Here is an 18,231-nt window from a genome sequence, read left to right as displayed (position 1 = left end):
TTTTAAATAACTTTAACCAATTTTTGTGTTTTATATCTTATCAGAACGACAATTACGTACATTACATTTCGATTCTTTTAAATTAGTTTGCAAAAGTAATTATTTAATGGCAACATTTTTACAAAAACTGAAAAAAATTGAATTTTTTCCCCTTTCCCCGTAAATGTACCACTAAACTTCAGCGTCGTTGCTGCACCAGTTAACGTTATCCTATCATCCTAATATTTAACACAATGTGTTTCTACAATACATAGAACATATCTATACATATTCGCCATGGATTGAGTAGTAATAATTTAAATTGATTTGTTTAAAAGTTTGAGCATTGATATTAGATAATTATGCCATTATACCAAATTATTAAAAACAAAATAACTCTGAGGTTTAAAAAAGTAATATTTTTATATCATTTTGATGGCGTACACAAATTTAATTTTCCATTCATTGGGTGGCCCGATAGACTAGATGATATAGTGCTGGATTATCTATTTGAGGATTGAGCGTACGATTCCCGCCAGAGACTCTGGGTGTAACTGCAGACAAGCAAAACGCTTCGCAGTTTGTTTCCAAAAAAAATTCCCTAAAATGCAATAAATGCATATTTTAAGAATTTGTAGGTCATATTTTGATTTTTTTTAATCATATTTTCTAAGCACACCTCCAAAGTTTTTAAGACTTGGCTACAGAGCAATAAGATTCAAGTACTTCATTGGCCTGCTCAATCTCCCTATCTCAATCCTATTGACAACTGTGACAGATTTAACAATGAAAATAAGTCGTGAACATTGCCGAAATATGAATCGGCATTTTTCACGATTTATTTCATGCCATTAAAATAGCCTGGAAAGGAATATCGCAAGACACCATAAAAAACTTAGTATCTTCTATGCCTAAGAGATGTGCTTGTGTATTCCAAAATAAAGTAGGTATTTGCAACAAAATATTAACTAAACACTTTATTATATTATATCCATGAAGGGGTGCTTTAGTTTCTATCTTTAAATATTTTTTTTGTCATTTTATAGAAAGATTTACTTTAAAAGTAATTGTTTATCAATAATAAATATATTAACAAATGAAAATAATAGAAATTTATAACTTTGTTTTTATTTATGGCCGATACTGTACATACAGTGGTGGCCAGGTAATTAAGACAAAAATTGTTTGCTAAATTCCATGTGATTCTCAATTATTTTTTCAAATATTTCCACAAATATGTATGCATGAGGACTGTTTTAACACGCAGGTAAGTTTTATTCAATTGTGTCAATTCATACTAGGGATGCCAAACGGGACTGGGTTTTACAAATCCCGGGATTCGGGATTTTAGAAATGTAAATCCCGGGATCCCGGGATTTTTCGGGACCCCGGGATTTTTCGGGATCCCGGGATTTTTCGGGATTTCGGGATTTTTCGGGACTTCGGGATTTTAGTTAAACGTCAAAAACATCAAATTCAACAATACAAACTATTGATTTCATTAATATATTTAAGTACAAATATAACAAATCAAAAACTAATGCATTAAATTAAAATAAATGGTCCATGATTTCCCCTAGCTCCATACAATTGTCCCCCGGAGTACTGTTTGAGCAGGCATAAATATATTGATTATGCGGCAATCCTTATAAAATTTTGCACAAAATAAGTTGTAAGTACTCTGAAATTATACTGTAGAGTACTGCGGAAATCGGACTACATTTGCCCCTAGTCCCCTTCAGAAAATAACTTGAACATAAATTTCATAAAAGTGTAAATTGTGTAAAAGCCTGTCAAGACGTGCTGCTCCCTGATTCAAATGAAAAAATCTGGCTGCGTTTGGATTTGAAGCGAGATTAGTATTATAAATATGCTGAAATTTGGCTTTCTAAGTATTTTGGGTGCTTCAAAAATCTTCCTAAAATATCAAAAATCTCATAATATTTCGGGATTTGTTAATCCCGAAAAATCCCGGGATTTTCGGGATCGGGATTTCGGGATTGGCATCCCTAATTCATACATATTCACCACGAAAACATCTACAACTTCTACAACTTGCCCAAAATTTTTTTTTTTAAATAAACATATTTTCCCACATTTATATCATTATATTTTTATTATTATAAAATATTCGGACCAAATTTCGTATTTTTAGTTCCATTAGTTTCGGTCATATAATGTTATTAACAGTAGATGTTCGCTGTGGTGGGTCAACGTATTTCCACATATCTTTGTCCATATATGTTGTACCGATTTTTCCAAACATTTTTGAGAAACTAGAAATACTAATAATAAATTTCATACCCTTAGGTCCTTTTGTTTTGGCTCTATCGCACTTAAAATTCAGTTGATGAAAAATATTCAAGTATTTATCTTAAATAGCAGTCCACCACTGTATATAGTTGGTTATATAGTTGGGCTTGACCGACTGACTATACTTTCCTACTAGTTTTTTCTTAATTTTAGTCTTTTGGTATTTGCTCGAAAATTCAAAATTAGGAAACCAAACAAACGAAAATACTTCTATATATTTCCACTCTATTGTTTACACGAAACCAACTGTATCTATGTGTGTCTGTTTTTGAGTGTGTGCAGCAGAACCCACCCAGCAGTTAAGCAAGTAGTCAATGTATCCCTTAAAGACAGTAATTGTCACAAATGTCTTATCACTTGGCTGACTCCAATTTAGTAGTGCAGAGAGAAGACAATTGGTTACTTTATATATCCCAAGTAAGCTAGCGTGGAGACAATTGACACTTTAGAGTCTCTAAGCGTAGTCACTTTAAACGTTTTGTGAGTAATTCGTACAAACTGGTTTTATACAAATTGTGTTGATATAATTCTCATACAGTTTATTTTTATTTTTGCTTAAGTATACTGATATCCCATGTATCATAGCAAGAAGTCAATAGTCACTTTAGTGTATGTTAGTAACCTATGGTGTAATAACTTCAAGCATTTTTTGTACTGCACTTTGACTACTTTCGATCAGCTATCAGATAGTCATATTGTAATCAAAAGGGTTGACCCCCTGCTTAGGACATGAACGTGTTAAAATAACTAGTCCAGTAGCTGATCAAGTAACCAGTTACAAAGCTAGTAAGGTAACTGACGCTATGTAACCAGTATGTGAAACCAATGCGTTGCCTACTTAGACCAGCTATTAGACAGTCCCATTGTAATCAAAAATAGACAATTGACTCACTGCTTAGGACATACCCGTGTTAAAATGACTAGTCACGTGGCTATTGAAGTAACTAGCTCCCACCCTAAATGATGGTTAAAATCACTAGTTCGGTACTGTCTCCTAGAACTGCTGGGCATTTAATATGTATGTATGTATGAAATGAATGTGATATTTCTTAAGCCATCGCTTTTCCTCTTTTATTTTTGTTTTTTGAGAAAACAGGCCTACTGCTAAAAACATATAAATTCTAAGCAATTCAAGCTGTCCAGCAACAAGATTTGTTATTGTTTTTATCTATTTGTGTGTTAAATCCATTAGCATCATAAAATATATCAACCAAAGTAACAATAACTGATTCATTCATTCATTTGTTCCATTCATTAGTATGAAGGTAAAAAACTAAACAAAATTATATTAGTTACTTTCCCAATATAACTACATACTCACAAAAATCAAATAATATGTGTGAACGTACAAAATATCAAAATACTCATACATACATACAAACAAAAATATACACATACATAGTTTAAATTTGAAAATTTGTCAAACCAATTAGTTAACGCGTCCTAAAGTAGACACGTGAAGTTAATTAATATTTACCAAATAACTATTCACATTTTCTCTTGTTACTTTTATTGTACTTGTTGGTGGCATCTCATTTGAAATGAAAATATGTACATATCTACTATTTGTATTTCATTAAAACAGATCAAAACTTCTCAACTTGATTTTCGTTTAATCTCCAATTAAATGCTTGGAGATAAATAGTAGACAGTTTCCAGTTAGTTAAAAAAATTAAAGTCTAAATTTCGAATTTTAAGCAATATTCTAACTGTGAAAATTTGTGTGAAATCGGCTAATGTTAACCCGTAGCTAGAGTTTTTCATTTCCCGGGAACCCGGGGGAATTCCCGCTAGAACAAATTATTCAATTTTAAGAATGCAGGCTTCGTTATAAATTTAAAAAAAAAATCCAATAAAAATTTGATATGATATTCTAATTTTGGTTATATATTTACATCCCTGTTACCATTTGTCATTTGTATCGGAATGGCTAAAATTTTCAATAGATTTTGTTCTACCTTCGTTAGATTCCAATTAATTCTGTTAATTCGCAAAAAATCAATATTTTATTTGTACTAATTTTGAATTGGCAATGTGAAATTCAGTTTTACATATACATATATTCGACCTTTATTCAATAATTTTCAATAATATTTTAATTAGATTTTATCTAATGTGGGCTTCCAAGGTCCTTATTATATTTAAATGTAAGTAAACGAAATTATTTAATTTTTCATTCGTCGCGACGTTTCGCTGTTTATTTTTCAGCATCTTCAGGGATAGTTTTTATTAAATAAATATATTTCTTTAGTCAATTTTTTACATTTAAACAATCAAAGTTTTTACACTACGACATAAAAACACAAAATAAATAAATGCAAAATTGCAATTGGATATTGTGTTGTATTACTTGTTCCCCATGGTAGACAATATTATGAAATGTGGATGGCGTACATATATCTCCAAGAGTGTTTTTCGTTATAAAGTGTAGCTGTTTTATTGGCGAATTCTCTAAATATGTTTACATTTACCATTCTGCTGTATGTTAGAACTTGTAATATGATTTTCAATCGTCTTATTAATAGATGCTTCCCGTCGTTTGAATTTCATTCTTCTGTTTGTCGGTTGCTCGATTGTGAGGCCTGGCTGAAGATATTTTTCTTGAAATTGTCTTGTTTTTTTTCTAAACGAACCAAATTCCAAATCATAACCCAATTTCAGAATTTGCTCCATAAAACGTATTCTACGTATTGTGAAGAGAGGACAATCCAAATACGCAAGTCTTTTGGCATATCATACAACTTGACGATGACTTTGTATAAAGCATGTGCAACTTTTCCATCAAACATTGTGAGATACGTTTTAAAATTTACTTAGATGTCTTGGTCGTCAAATTGAAATATTACTTGTTAAAGTTCTTTGATATTTTATTTTTTGAACTTATTAAGTTATGAAAGAAGATGTTTTCTTTTTGACTTCGAATTCTATTCGTCTTTCATTTTTCCATACATAAATTTCTGTTGACGGCCCACAGCCGGTATAGCTTTTTGTTAAGCGCAATAGAACGAATGAAACCACTATTTTCAGCATTACATTGTTTCTGACCAGAGGATCTATCACATCCTATTTAGAAATTAAAGTAAAGCTGCCATCTCCAAGCTTTTTCAAATGATCGGCATCAAGCGTACGTAACAATCCACATATGTAGGTCTTTCGAGACACTTTTTTTGTCCAAAACTAAAATATTCACTTATATATGTATATGATATTCACTTATATATATTAAAAACAAAAAAACATAAATTTTATTAAGTTTTTAATAATTAAATTTTTTTTCTTGTTTTTAACTTCCACTCTGCCAAACTCTGAGTAAATCATAATTTTTGAAGCAAAAGTTTCCTGAAACAAAAATTCATTTCTTAAAAATAAACAAAAAGTTGCAGTTATATCACTGCAATTGTGTGCGTTTTTGGTTCATTGAATATTTTTTTATAAAAAGTTAAAATCAGTGATTTTTAGGTTATGAAAGTTTTTTTTATGTAATTTCTTATTACTATAATTTTTATTGAATATTTCAATATTAAAAATTTAAATACTTATCATCGTCATTAATATCCATAACTAACAGATTTAAAAAGTTTTTTTTTTGTGTAACATGTGACTCATATTAAAAAAAAACTGCACTAGGCACTTAAAACATTGAACTTTCTCACTTCATAAAATAAAGGTTAACTGAAGTTTGTAAAATCAAATTATTTATTTTTGTTTATCTGAAGTTTTGAGTTTTGGCAGTATATTCAAGAATATCTTGCAAATTTATTTCTGCTGAACTTCAAGTGACACTTATAGCAGTTTGTGATGGTAAGCCCTCATTTTTGACTGATACTCTGCAAAAGTCCCAAAATTCTTCAAGTGGAAAGCTTGCACAATTCAATTTTAAATCCCAAACTAGTGCGAACGATTTTTCCCTTGCTTTGAAAGCATTCAAAGAAATATTTTTCGAAATTGCTACAATTTCTTATATCGTTTACAGATTTCTATTGAAAATAAATAGCAAAATCTCTTTAATAAGTAACTCAGCAATTGTTCAAAATCTAATGAATATTAATTATGAAAGCATATTATATATACTCTTTCTTCCAATTACCTATAATACAATTTATGTAGTCTTACTATTTTTTTAAATCATAACAAATACTGATCTAACCTCTTACAAAAGGTCAAACATACCTGTTCATATTTTAAAAGGTAACAAAAGTGTGTGTCGCACTAGTTTTAAACCATTTACCTGATATTTAAATTTTTTCAAACATTTTTCACAGTTATTTTCAGGTATTTAAACTATATCTGTGGAGTTTGGACAAAAGATCTTAAGTCGAGATAAGAAAATACTTAGTTTTTTTTTATAATAAAACTAACTTTTCAAAACGCCCCGTTTACACTAATATGCGTCTTCCTACGAATATTAGTTTCTGAGATATCATGAAAAAACAGATCAACTTATTTGGAGTTGTTGTTGATTTGTTTTTGACAAAACAACTTAATTCGCAAAAATCTGTTGAATTCTATAATTCTTTGAGAGAAATAATAAAGTTCTTTTAGGACAAAATTCCACTTAAGTTGTTTTGTCAAAAGTTCACAGATATGTATTTTATACTACGACTGTTAATTTTCTTTTGAAAAATACGCTCTATATGTGGGCATATCGGGAAGGAACTCTTTATATTTAAAGTTATTTATATTTAGAAAACAAATATTTTTTATATGATTTTTATATTAATTACTTTAATATTGGGTCTCAAGACTTATTTAAGATGAATTTTTTATGCAAGAAATTTTTATGAGGGCTAGGATAAATATGTGAAAATTATCAAAGAACTTTGATTTTACTTGGCCAATTTTTATGATTTTCAATACCAATTTCATTAAATTCGGTTGTGTTATTTAAAATTTTTTTTTTGAAATTTTAAGAAAAATTTGTTTTTAATTTTTTTTTTGCTGAAAAAAAATTCGGGTTAAAAAATATTTTTTCCGATTTTGAGCCATTGTAGGTCCAACTTACGTCGTTGCAAAGATCTTTGAAATATCTATCATTAGATATCCATATTGTCTATATTATTGACTTAGTAATCCAGATATAGGTCAAAAATAGGTAAAAAAATCGAGGTTATTATTGTTTTTTCCTCATATCTCAGCCATTTTTGCTGATTTTTTGAATGCATGTCTGACAGAATTATTGAAGATTTGGATCCCGAAGATATCTGGGGTCTTCAGAAAACTGATTTTAACAGACAGACGGACATGGCTTAATCGACTCCGATATCTATAAAAATCCAGAATATATGTATATACTTTATACGGTCGGAAAATTATATTGTGGAAATTACAAACGGAATGACAAACTAATATATACCCTTCTCACGAAGGTGAAGGGTATAATAATGGTACAGACATTATTGAATTTTGACAGAATTAAACTACGATTGTGACAAGTGTGAAGCACAAAATCTTTAATCTCGTTTAATTTAGTATTTCAAAAAACTCACCGGAATGAACATATTTTGTTATTATTATCCTGGAATAGAAAAATTTAGGGATATTAGGAACTGTAGTCATTATATTCCTGGAAAAACTAAATTTTAATAATAATTCAGGATAATATTACAAAATCAATTTTACTGAAATCGGGACACAAAACCCATTTTAAGATCGGTGTCATAGGTAAAATGTTTGAATATTAGGGATTTTTTTTTATAAAATTACATACATACATATATTTTAGTCAAAACTAAATCTTTGCTGTACTTTATGGTTAAAAACAATTACAAAATTGGAGTTTTGTAAATGGTACAATAAAAGTATTATGAATTTTAGGATGTTGAAAATAGCCTTGCACAAAATTATTTTTTTTTTTTTGCAAAAATAGAAAAAAATTTAATATTTTTCCTAGTAACAAACTTCAGAGCCAATGCGTTACTAGATAACATTATCCGATTTGACTCAAATTGGTGCAGTTTTTATCAAGTTTATTTATTACAAATTTTGGACTTGTGACATTCTACTTATGTCGTTTTCATTATTTTTTCATTTCATATATAAAACTTCTCTGAGTGCAATAGACAACAACAAAAAATATGTGTTGGTGTTGTACATTATTTACGTGTAACACTGACTGACCATCACATTATTGTTTTTGTCTGGCGTGTAGATAGATAGTGTTTTTTTCTTCTAGTTATGTCAGTGTTTGTAGCAGTGATGTTCAAAAATAAAAATGAAAATATTTGGTGAGAGAGCTACCCAGCAAACATAATGTCAAACACTTAAAATAATAACAAAATGAAGAAAGTTAAAATTTAGAATTTTTGTCAAATAAAACCAATTTATTAAATGAATATAATTTAAATTTTAAGGAAATGAAAGAATATACATTATACGGCCGAAATACTCTCAAATTTTTTATTTATTTTTAAATTTGTTTTTTTGTGTTCAATTGTAATTGAAACGCGTGTGTTTGCTATGCTTCATCCAAAAACCAACCAACAACAATGCTTATTGAATTTCTGAAAAAATGAGACATTTATTACGCTCTTTAAAAGAGCGTAACAAATGTGTTTAAATTTTTTAAACAATTGTTGTATGGGATGAACATCACTGGTTTGTAGTATCAGTTCCTATTGTTGTAATCTACAACATGATCCTCATAAGATTCTATTTTCATTTGTAGTGTTTTTTGTTGTGTTTTATTTATTTTATGTCTAATAACGGAACCAAACTTAAACTAAAGACTAAAAGAAAATTAAATTTAAATAATGACACTCTCCACTCCACATCACCACCATGCACGTTAATTCCGATAATTATGCATATAGTTTCCTATTTTGTGACATCACACACACAGATTTCATTCATTCGTTCATTCACAAAAAGCACCAAACTTAAAATATTAGAAATTGTAAGAAACAATAACAACTAATAAACTACACACACGCACAGTGGAGCAAACTTGTATGTCCCTAGATAAATTACCGAAACGACGCAAATCGAAGTACGATTTTCCTTACATTTGTATTGATTTTCATTTACTTGGTTCTGAGATTCATAATTTTAGATTTTTCAATCCTAACATTTTCATATTAGCGACGCAAATCGAAGTAGTAACGACGCAACTTCGAAGCCATGCGACGTAAACTCAAACAAAAACGACGCAAATCGAAGCACTAACGACGCAACTTCGAAGTCATGCAACGCAAACTAAAACAAAATCGACGCAACTTCGAAATCACAGACATTTTAAAAAGACGCAACTTCGAAACGACACAGACCGAAGCGACGCAAACTGGTGTATTGGTGTATTATATCTTCATTATCTAGTTGTAGTTTCCTGAAGTTGAAAAATATAAAAAAAAATGAATGAAACGAACAAGAGTTTTTGTTCTTTTTGCAATTTTTAAACCAAATTTAAGTTTTTGGATTTAGAATTGTAAAAACGAACTTTTCAACAGATATGGAGCAGTAATATGGTTACATACACCGTCATACATCGCCATCCGATAGAAAGTTATAAGGTGCACAAGGTAACTGATATAATTATGCTTGTGCAACTGATGTGCCCTCATTAAAACAGCGTATGAATGAAAAAATTAGCGTGAATAAAAAAAAACTATTTATGCGCAGCACCTCAAAAATTGGAGACAAAATATTAATATATATGAGTGCTCCCAAAGTTTCAAAAAAAGTTTCATATATTGTTCTATCTATTTTTATTAACAAAATTGGTGTAAGATAGTCACAAAATACTGTGTGATAAAGTGATAGAATTAAACAAAATTAAATTATTGAAATAGATTTTTGTAGGCGGAAAACGAGATGTTTTTATCCCAGCACATTTTGCTGAGGAAGATCCAAGATGCTTCGTGAAAGTTTTCAAAACTGAATGCAATAGTAAGCTTTTAATAAACTTTATCGATTGACAAATGGTACAAACATTTTATATGAGTTCTTTGTAAGAAATGTAAAAAACCAATTATATTGTCATAATGTCCTAATATTTCACAATGGTTTGATAAAGTTGTTATTGCATTTCAATCCAAAAATTTCCTAAAATAATACTACTCTGTATGCTATGTTTATTGTGTTACCGTAACCAACCAGCCTAAGAGTCGGTTAAGCCGAGCCCCCGAGTAGTGAAATATTAGGAAATATTTGTTATGAAATTGCAGCACTCACAATTCGGATGATGTTAATCCGTCCACAAATATTATTTATCATATATACTTTCAATCATGCCCACTGTGACAATCAAATGTATCTATAGAATGTGACTCCCATTCATAATAAAATGTTTATGCTCTGCTCTGCCCTGTTGCTGTGATGGGATGGGTTGTATGTATCTACCTGTCTCTAGAGTAGTGTTTGTATGGATGGACAATAAATATTCATAAGTTAACAAAAAGAATTGTAGGTTTTTTGACAATAAAAATTAAAAAAAAAAAATAAAAAATAATCTGATTTTTATTGTTCAAGAAGTTAATATTGTTTTATTTACGACCTAAAACTCTAACACATGATGTTTGTTTAACACAAACAAAAGCTTTTGTTTAGATACAAAGTATTAATTTCTTTAGTTTTTACAAATTAATACCCTCTGATACTCTATCACACACATTTTGGTGTTAATAATTTCCATATTTACTTAATTTAAATCAAAAACAAAATACATAAATACAAAAGAATTGATACCAAACGAGGAATAATAGTAAACTATCTAATAATAAATGATGGAAAGCAAACTCGCTCGTACTCAATCTACTCAGTTTAAAGCAGGGATGGCAAAATTGGTATGATTGTACTTTTTTTTGGTACAAATGGTACAATGTACTTTAATTTTGAAAATAAATATAACGTTAAACCAAATAATATATAAAACCTTTATAAAATAGCCCATTGTACAGAGACCAGCGCCGAACGGCTGTAACCCGGCTGAGCTGAGCCGCCGATAAATTTTAAAAGCCGCCGCCGCCGAAAATTTCTTTGGCTTAAGTCGGCTATGATCGGTCCATAATTAGTCATAGCTCCCATATAAGGCCCGCTTCCAAAAATCACTTTAGCGATTATAAATCTCATAAAAATGTTGGTATTAACAGAAATAACTTCCATATAGACATAAATCACACGACCTAATTTCATGGCGATCGGTCCATAAATAATCATAGCTCCCATATAATGCCCTAGTGTAGGGTACTATATGGTCGAGCTTGGCCGAACATACTTCCATGCTTGGTTTTATCTGCTGATTCAAAAAACAAAAAATTTGCATTTGCATATAAATGCTATACAAAAATTAAAAGTTCAACTTTAAGGCCCAACTTTAATCTGCATACACTAGTTTAAATCAGCTTAAGCAACTGTTCGAATCCATATAAAACGTATCTGACAAACTATAATGTACTTAAGAGAGTTTCGTCAAATTTCGTCAAATTTTATTTGCTTAAGCATAGAACGAAGTTGGTCGCACATTCCGTAAGTTTGTTTATTGTATACAAAGAAAATAAAGAAAAAATGAAAAGGATGAAGAAAATTAATTTATTTTCAACATAAATGTGCAAATGGGGCTAACTTGTTTTGAATGCACATAAGTACATTATGGCCACCTAAAAGTTTCTTTCGGATTTTCTTAAGCATTTGACAGTCTTTTCGTTCGGTTTTGACATTAACTTAAGCTAGCTTATGCATATTATAGTTGGGCCTTTAACCTTAAATTGCTCAACAACTGCTGAACCCATTTTAATGAAAAATTCAAGAAGTTATCTGTCCATCAAAAAAAAATTTCTAAAATATCTCTATCGGTCCAAAAGTTACAGAGTTTTAGCCGATGAAAAACGATAATGAGCCAGTGTGCACCATTTTGAAAAAAGTTCAAGAGTAATTTCATAAAATTTTTGGAATTTCACTTTTTAAATTTTTAGTTATTTAGAATTTGAGTAGGTATTCTTTAGTCGGCTGACAGCCGGCTTTGAGTCGCCACCGCCGATCATTTTTGTAGTCAGCAGTCGCCGCCGTGAACTTTAGTCGGCGCAGGTCTCTGACATTGTATAAATTTAATGTAAGCAACAAATGTATCACATGTACAGGAGTTGGAAATACTGATATTTGCACTATTTAAAAAGGTCCAAAAATTCTCAAATTAACTTTAATTTGTTTCCTATTAGGAACCTTAACTTTACCCCTGCAGTAGGTTGTAGCTCGTGATAAAATTTATCAAACCAGTTTTATAAATACTTTAAACCACCAAAAATTGCATGTTAATTGATTCGTATTTGGTCATCCAACCCATATATTATATATACAGTGAGCCTCAAAAGTGAGTATACACCAAAAATTATTTGATTTTTTTTAAGATAATGAAAATCTAAAATGAATCCACTGATTAAAATTTTAAAGTTTCGGTTTGTTGCAGAAATATAGATTCGGTTGTAAAAAAAAAATTAAAGTCGGAATATAATGATTTATATTCAAAAAATCGCAGGTGTTTAATCACTTTTGAGGTTGTGTGTATATTTTCAAATTTTAAGGAATCGGTTCTTAATTTGCCATCTCATTTATATTTTTTAGTTTTTCTCACAATTTGGATACAGAAAAAATTGTGACAGAAAAAAAGTACAATTTGTATTAGTGTATGGTACAATTATAAAATTTTATTTGCCATCCCTGGTTTAAAGTGTATTATGATCTACGGGTATAACCAGCATTAATGCAATTGAGACTTAATTTGGACGGACGGACGGAAAGTCAGACATTGTTATGATTTTCACAAAGAAAGAGTGAAAAGAAACAACGGTCACCGTTTAATTGTGACACAAATGCCATAAAGATAATTTTATATTCCCTGCTCTACATTGCACAAGATAGTTTTAGTAATTCTGTTTATAAGAAAATCTATATTTTCTACATATAAAAGAGTAACGTTACTGACTGACTGACTGATTCATCGGCTGAAGCTAGAATCATGAAATTTTAACTGTGTTTTTTGGAAATTCGAACCTTTAGGGGGTTAAAAAGGGTAAAAACTGGTAAATTCGGAAACCTTTTATCTTCAAAACTAATAAAGATACAAAAAAAACTAAAAATTGCACGTTACTCCATTTAAAAAATAAGCTGACAGGTGTTTCGTACTTTTTCGAAATTCGAACCTTTTAGGGGAGAAAACGGGTAAAAACTGTATTTTGGTACTTTTTTGGCACCCTATGTATCTTTTAAACCAATAAACATAGAAACAAATTTTATTATTCGAAGAATTTAAAAATGGCCATTTTCGAATGACCAATAATTCGAACTATTTTATGTAGAATAATCAAATAAAACAAATAAATAAATACAAACAAATAAATACATATTTAAATTTATTAAATTTCTTAAAATTTTTCATAATTCCAAATTTAAATAAGTTATGACTTATAAAAATTGTATTGTTTTCGAAATTCTACAAATAACTAAAGATGAAGGGAGTCTTTCGATCATTTAAGGGTCTAAACATGACAGGGCGGCCGTGGTGTGAACATATGCTGGTGAAATATTAGCAGAATCGCAATTAATAATCAAAAAATTAACATAGATTTAAGTGGTGTTGAAAGAGATGGCGAATGTGATTTTAAATCGGTCGTCGAAAGTAATGTTGAGGATGACATTTTCTACATACATGATGTTAAACATCTTTGTCTAACATGGTAATAAACTTTTTGAGTATTTATAAATGCAATCATGCACTTTCTGACTTCACATGCACATCTGACAAAATGGAAACTAAAGGGTTTGCTAGGCAATTATTTTGTAAATTGTTCGGAGGGAATCTGATCACAATATTTCTGATGAAAATTTAATGATGTACTTTGTTTTCGAATGTTTTTTAACATTATCAATACTTGAATTGTTAACTTTAACGTTATTTTTTGTTTTTCTTTACCAATAAATTATTAAAAAACCCACATCAAAACTTCATTCTTTACTTTTTTTAAAACATTTCAATTATTCGAATAATTCGATTAATTTTAAACGTGTGATCAAATTATTCGTACAAGTTAAAATCTCTTATTCGAATTATTCGTTTTATTCGAACAAGAGAAAAATCGAATAATTTGAATACCCTAGTATCTATGCTATTTAAGTAACCTTGAGTAATCTGTGTATATTTCCCCAGCCAAACATATTTTTTTTTTTTTAATTTTTCACCTTTTGACAAATTTGAAGATGTTATTTTTAATTCAGCATCATCAGTATCCCGTTTAAGTGACCAGCAACAATTCTGGGGCCAAATTACCGCATTCTTGATCGAATGAGTTATCGTATCGAAAAATGATTTCGATATCGAAATTATGATAAAATGTACTAAATTTCTTGCTCTATATCGAATGCCATAATCTCAAATAAGAAAATTACGAAGAATTTTACTCGATATCGAATGCGGTAATTCGGCCCCTGAAATCATTTTTATTATATTTTTAGCTTCAAAAAGTATTTCCATAGCAATCATTTCTTGGTGAAAATTGTTCATATTGTCCATCGCAGAACTTGCACAGGCAGCCCATTTCAGTTATCCGTTCTGTGACTACCAAGAAAATTATCACAGCGTTTTCCAACAGAACTGTCTTGTTCATAAAGTTTTCATCTCTCATAATTTTGCAAATTTGAGGTCCAATGAAAATACCTAAAATTCAAAAATTCATCAGAACAAGTAAAAACGATAAAAAAAGAAGTAGGATTGTTTGTAATAAAAGAAGAAATTGTTTCATGTATTTTACCATTAGATGCAGTGATGGTAGAATGACAGCCTTAGTTTAAATTAATGGACGTTTAAATTGATTCTGCTTTGCGTATACCTTTTTTAATCTGACCTCACATTTTCTCCATCATATCAGGTTTTCGAAATACATATCTTAGCTTAAAGTTTGAAGAATTCACCTTTTTTCATCAAATGTAACAAAAATGTTAACAAAAGCAAAACACATGTAAAATTTACACTCAAAAAAATATATATTTTTTGCTTCAATTTGTTATTACAACTCCGAAACTACTGAGACGTTTGAAACGCAATATATATACGATAATTTGTAGATAGCATGGGGAAAATGTTTTCAAAATACATTCAATCGAAAGAAGAACATTAACTACTCAATTTTATGTATATCAAACAAAAAAGTAATTACTTTTTATAAAATATTGTGAAAATGAGCGAATTCACTTAATTGTGAATAAATTCGAAAATAATCAATCGATTTTTATGATCGATATCTCATTTTGTTGTTATTATATGCGGCTTTACGACAATGTAATAAACCTGAACAATTTCTGCCGTTTTCGATTTTTCATGAGTTTTTTTATAACACAAAAATTTGCTATTTTCACGTAAAAAATATATTTTTTGAGTCAGTTTGATTTTAAGCAATATATAAACAGATTAAAGGTTATGTAAATTTGAACTAAGTTTACGTCAATAATATCGGACTAACCTTTTTAGAGTATATTATGTGGAGAAACATTAAAAAAAAATTCACAATTTTAGAAAAACTAAATTTTTTGGAATTATAAAATTTTACAAAAATTTTATTAAATTTAATCTGGGGTAGAAAATGCATTTCAATTTACCAATTCTCTAAAGTATTCTTTGAATTATTACGGAGCAATTGTAATAAATAAACTTGAGCCAGATTAATTTTACTAAAAACCTGTTTCTCTTGTTTGAATGATATGAGTTTTATATTTTAAACGGAAAAATATTTATTAAAATCGGTTGGAAAATGTCTGAGTTACGGTAGTTTAAAATAAGGATGATGCTCCCCAACTAAAGCAAAATACTGTCAGCTATGTTAAAACAAAAATAATACGCAAGCATTTGCATGAAAGAAATGAAAAAAGTCGAAAAACATGTTATCACCAGCTACATTAGTATGGTTTTCATAAAAATAAGAAACAAATATTTTATGCCTCACGATCAACTTAGAGAAAATGAAAATTTGTTGATAAAAGAGCTTTGCAAAAGTTGTGAAATAACGATATTCTTAAAATCATAGATATATGCTTTAGCTTTAAAACAGAAGATACCTTTGGTACCTTTTGTTATAAAAAAATTTTAATTTTTTTCACGTTCTAAGTTGATCAATAGGCAGTAGAATATTTTTTCTTATTTTAGTAAAAAATCATACTAAAATAGCTTTCCAAAACACGTACGTAAATAAAAAATCAACTAAAAGAACAAGTAAGAAAGTATGGTCGATCAAGCCCGACCATAAATACTCTACACTGAGTAAATGAGCAAAAACATTTTTAGTAGGTAATTTCAATAATTTATTTTCGTAAATGATTTTCGGAAGATGGCCTTATATGGGAACTATGACTAATTATGAAGCGATCACCAAGAAATTATGTCTATATGAAACATTTTTCTATCGAATTTTATGTGAATACCAACATTTTTAAGAGATTTATGCTCGTTATGGACCGATCATCATAAAATTACGTGACATCAGTTCCGTATATATAAAACTTATTTGATGCGAAATGTCCCTATATAAATTAAACAGTTATGACCGATAAAGCTTAATTTCGGGAGGACATTTGTATGGGAGACGAAATAATGAACCGATTGAGCCAGTTTTAATATGCCGAATAAAATGCATGCACCAAATTGGATCGTAATTGTGATCTTTACTTTGAGAACAAGGTTTACAAACATCAGCACCCCACTATGATTGTGTAGGGTATAATTAATGAGTAATGCCAATTTTTATTTTTTTATGGAATGTAGTAGAAAACTACTAATTGTAGTTGATGAAAACAACACCATAATCAAAACTGGAATACTTCCTGAATCTACCTCAATATTCACATCAGAAATAACAGCCATAGAAGAAGCAATCAAACTTAAACCATACGAAGTGAACCTCCTAATTAGGGTATTAATTCGACTAATGATCGTTCGATTAATCGAATAATTTCTTTCGAATAATTATTCGAACAATTTAAAAATGGCCATTTTCGAATAACGAATAATTCGAACTATTTTATGTAGAATAATCGAATAAAACGAATAAATGTTCATATATATTTAAATTTATTAAAATGCTTAAAATTTTTCATAATTTCAAATTTAAATAAGTAATAATGACTCACAAAAATTGTATAGTTTCTGCAATTCGACAAATAACTAAAGACAAAGGGACTTTCGATCACAGTAGATGAGTGTTCCGATAGCTCCTTCTATAAATATATAAATATTGCTGCAAGAAGTTAGAATTCTAAAAACAAATCTTTCAAAATTTTTAACTTAGCACTTGAACCAATGAAAATAAAAGATTCGGAATAAAATATTTGTTAATTAGCTGGCGAAATATTAGAAGAATCGCAATTAATAATCCAAATTTTAACTTAGGTTAAAGTGGAGTTGAATGTGATGGAGAATGTGATTTTAAAACGGTCGTCGAAAGTGATATGCCACGATCTTAAAATATATGTCTAACATGGTAATAAACTTTTTGCGTATTTGTAAATGCGTCAATCATGCACTGTCTGACTTCAAATTAGCCACGTTCACTGACAATGATATCAAACTTTGGACAGATTCCCTTTATTGTGTAATTCCCCAAGACCACTTTATTAAGCAAAGATTCTGCAACGTTGATAGAACTTGATGTATAATACAATTTGTTATACATAAATAATTAAGAAATAGTGAATAATAAATTTACTAAATAATTAGTTACTCAATTTAAAACCCTAATTAATGAACGACATAAACAGGTTCTTAATACGTTTATATTGTATTTGAATTCAGGATCATGTCCAACTATCTAAAATTTTTTAAAAGGATAGCTCCAAAGCGGAAACTAAAGGGTTTGCTAGTCAATTGTTTTGTAGATTGTTCGGGATCAGAATATTTCTGATCAGAATATTTTTGTTTAAAATTTAATGATGGACTTTGTTTTCGAATGTTTTTTAACATTATCAATA

The sequence above is a fragment of the Calliphora vicina genome, chromosome X (assembly GCF_958450345.1).
Source record: "Calliphora vicina chromosome X, idCalVici1.1, whole genome shotgun sequence".
In the NCBI taxonomy this organism is placed as follows: domain Eukaryota; kingdom Metazoa; phylum Arthropoda; class Insecta; order Diptera; family Calliphoridae; genus Calliphora; species Calliphora vicina.
Note: the sequence above shows the minus strand (reverse complement) of the source record.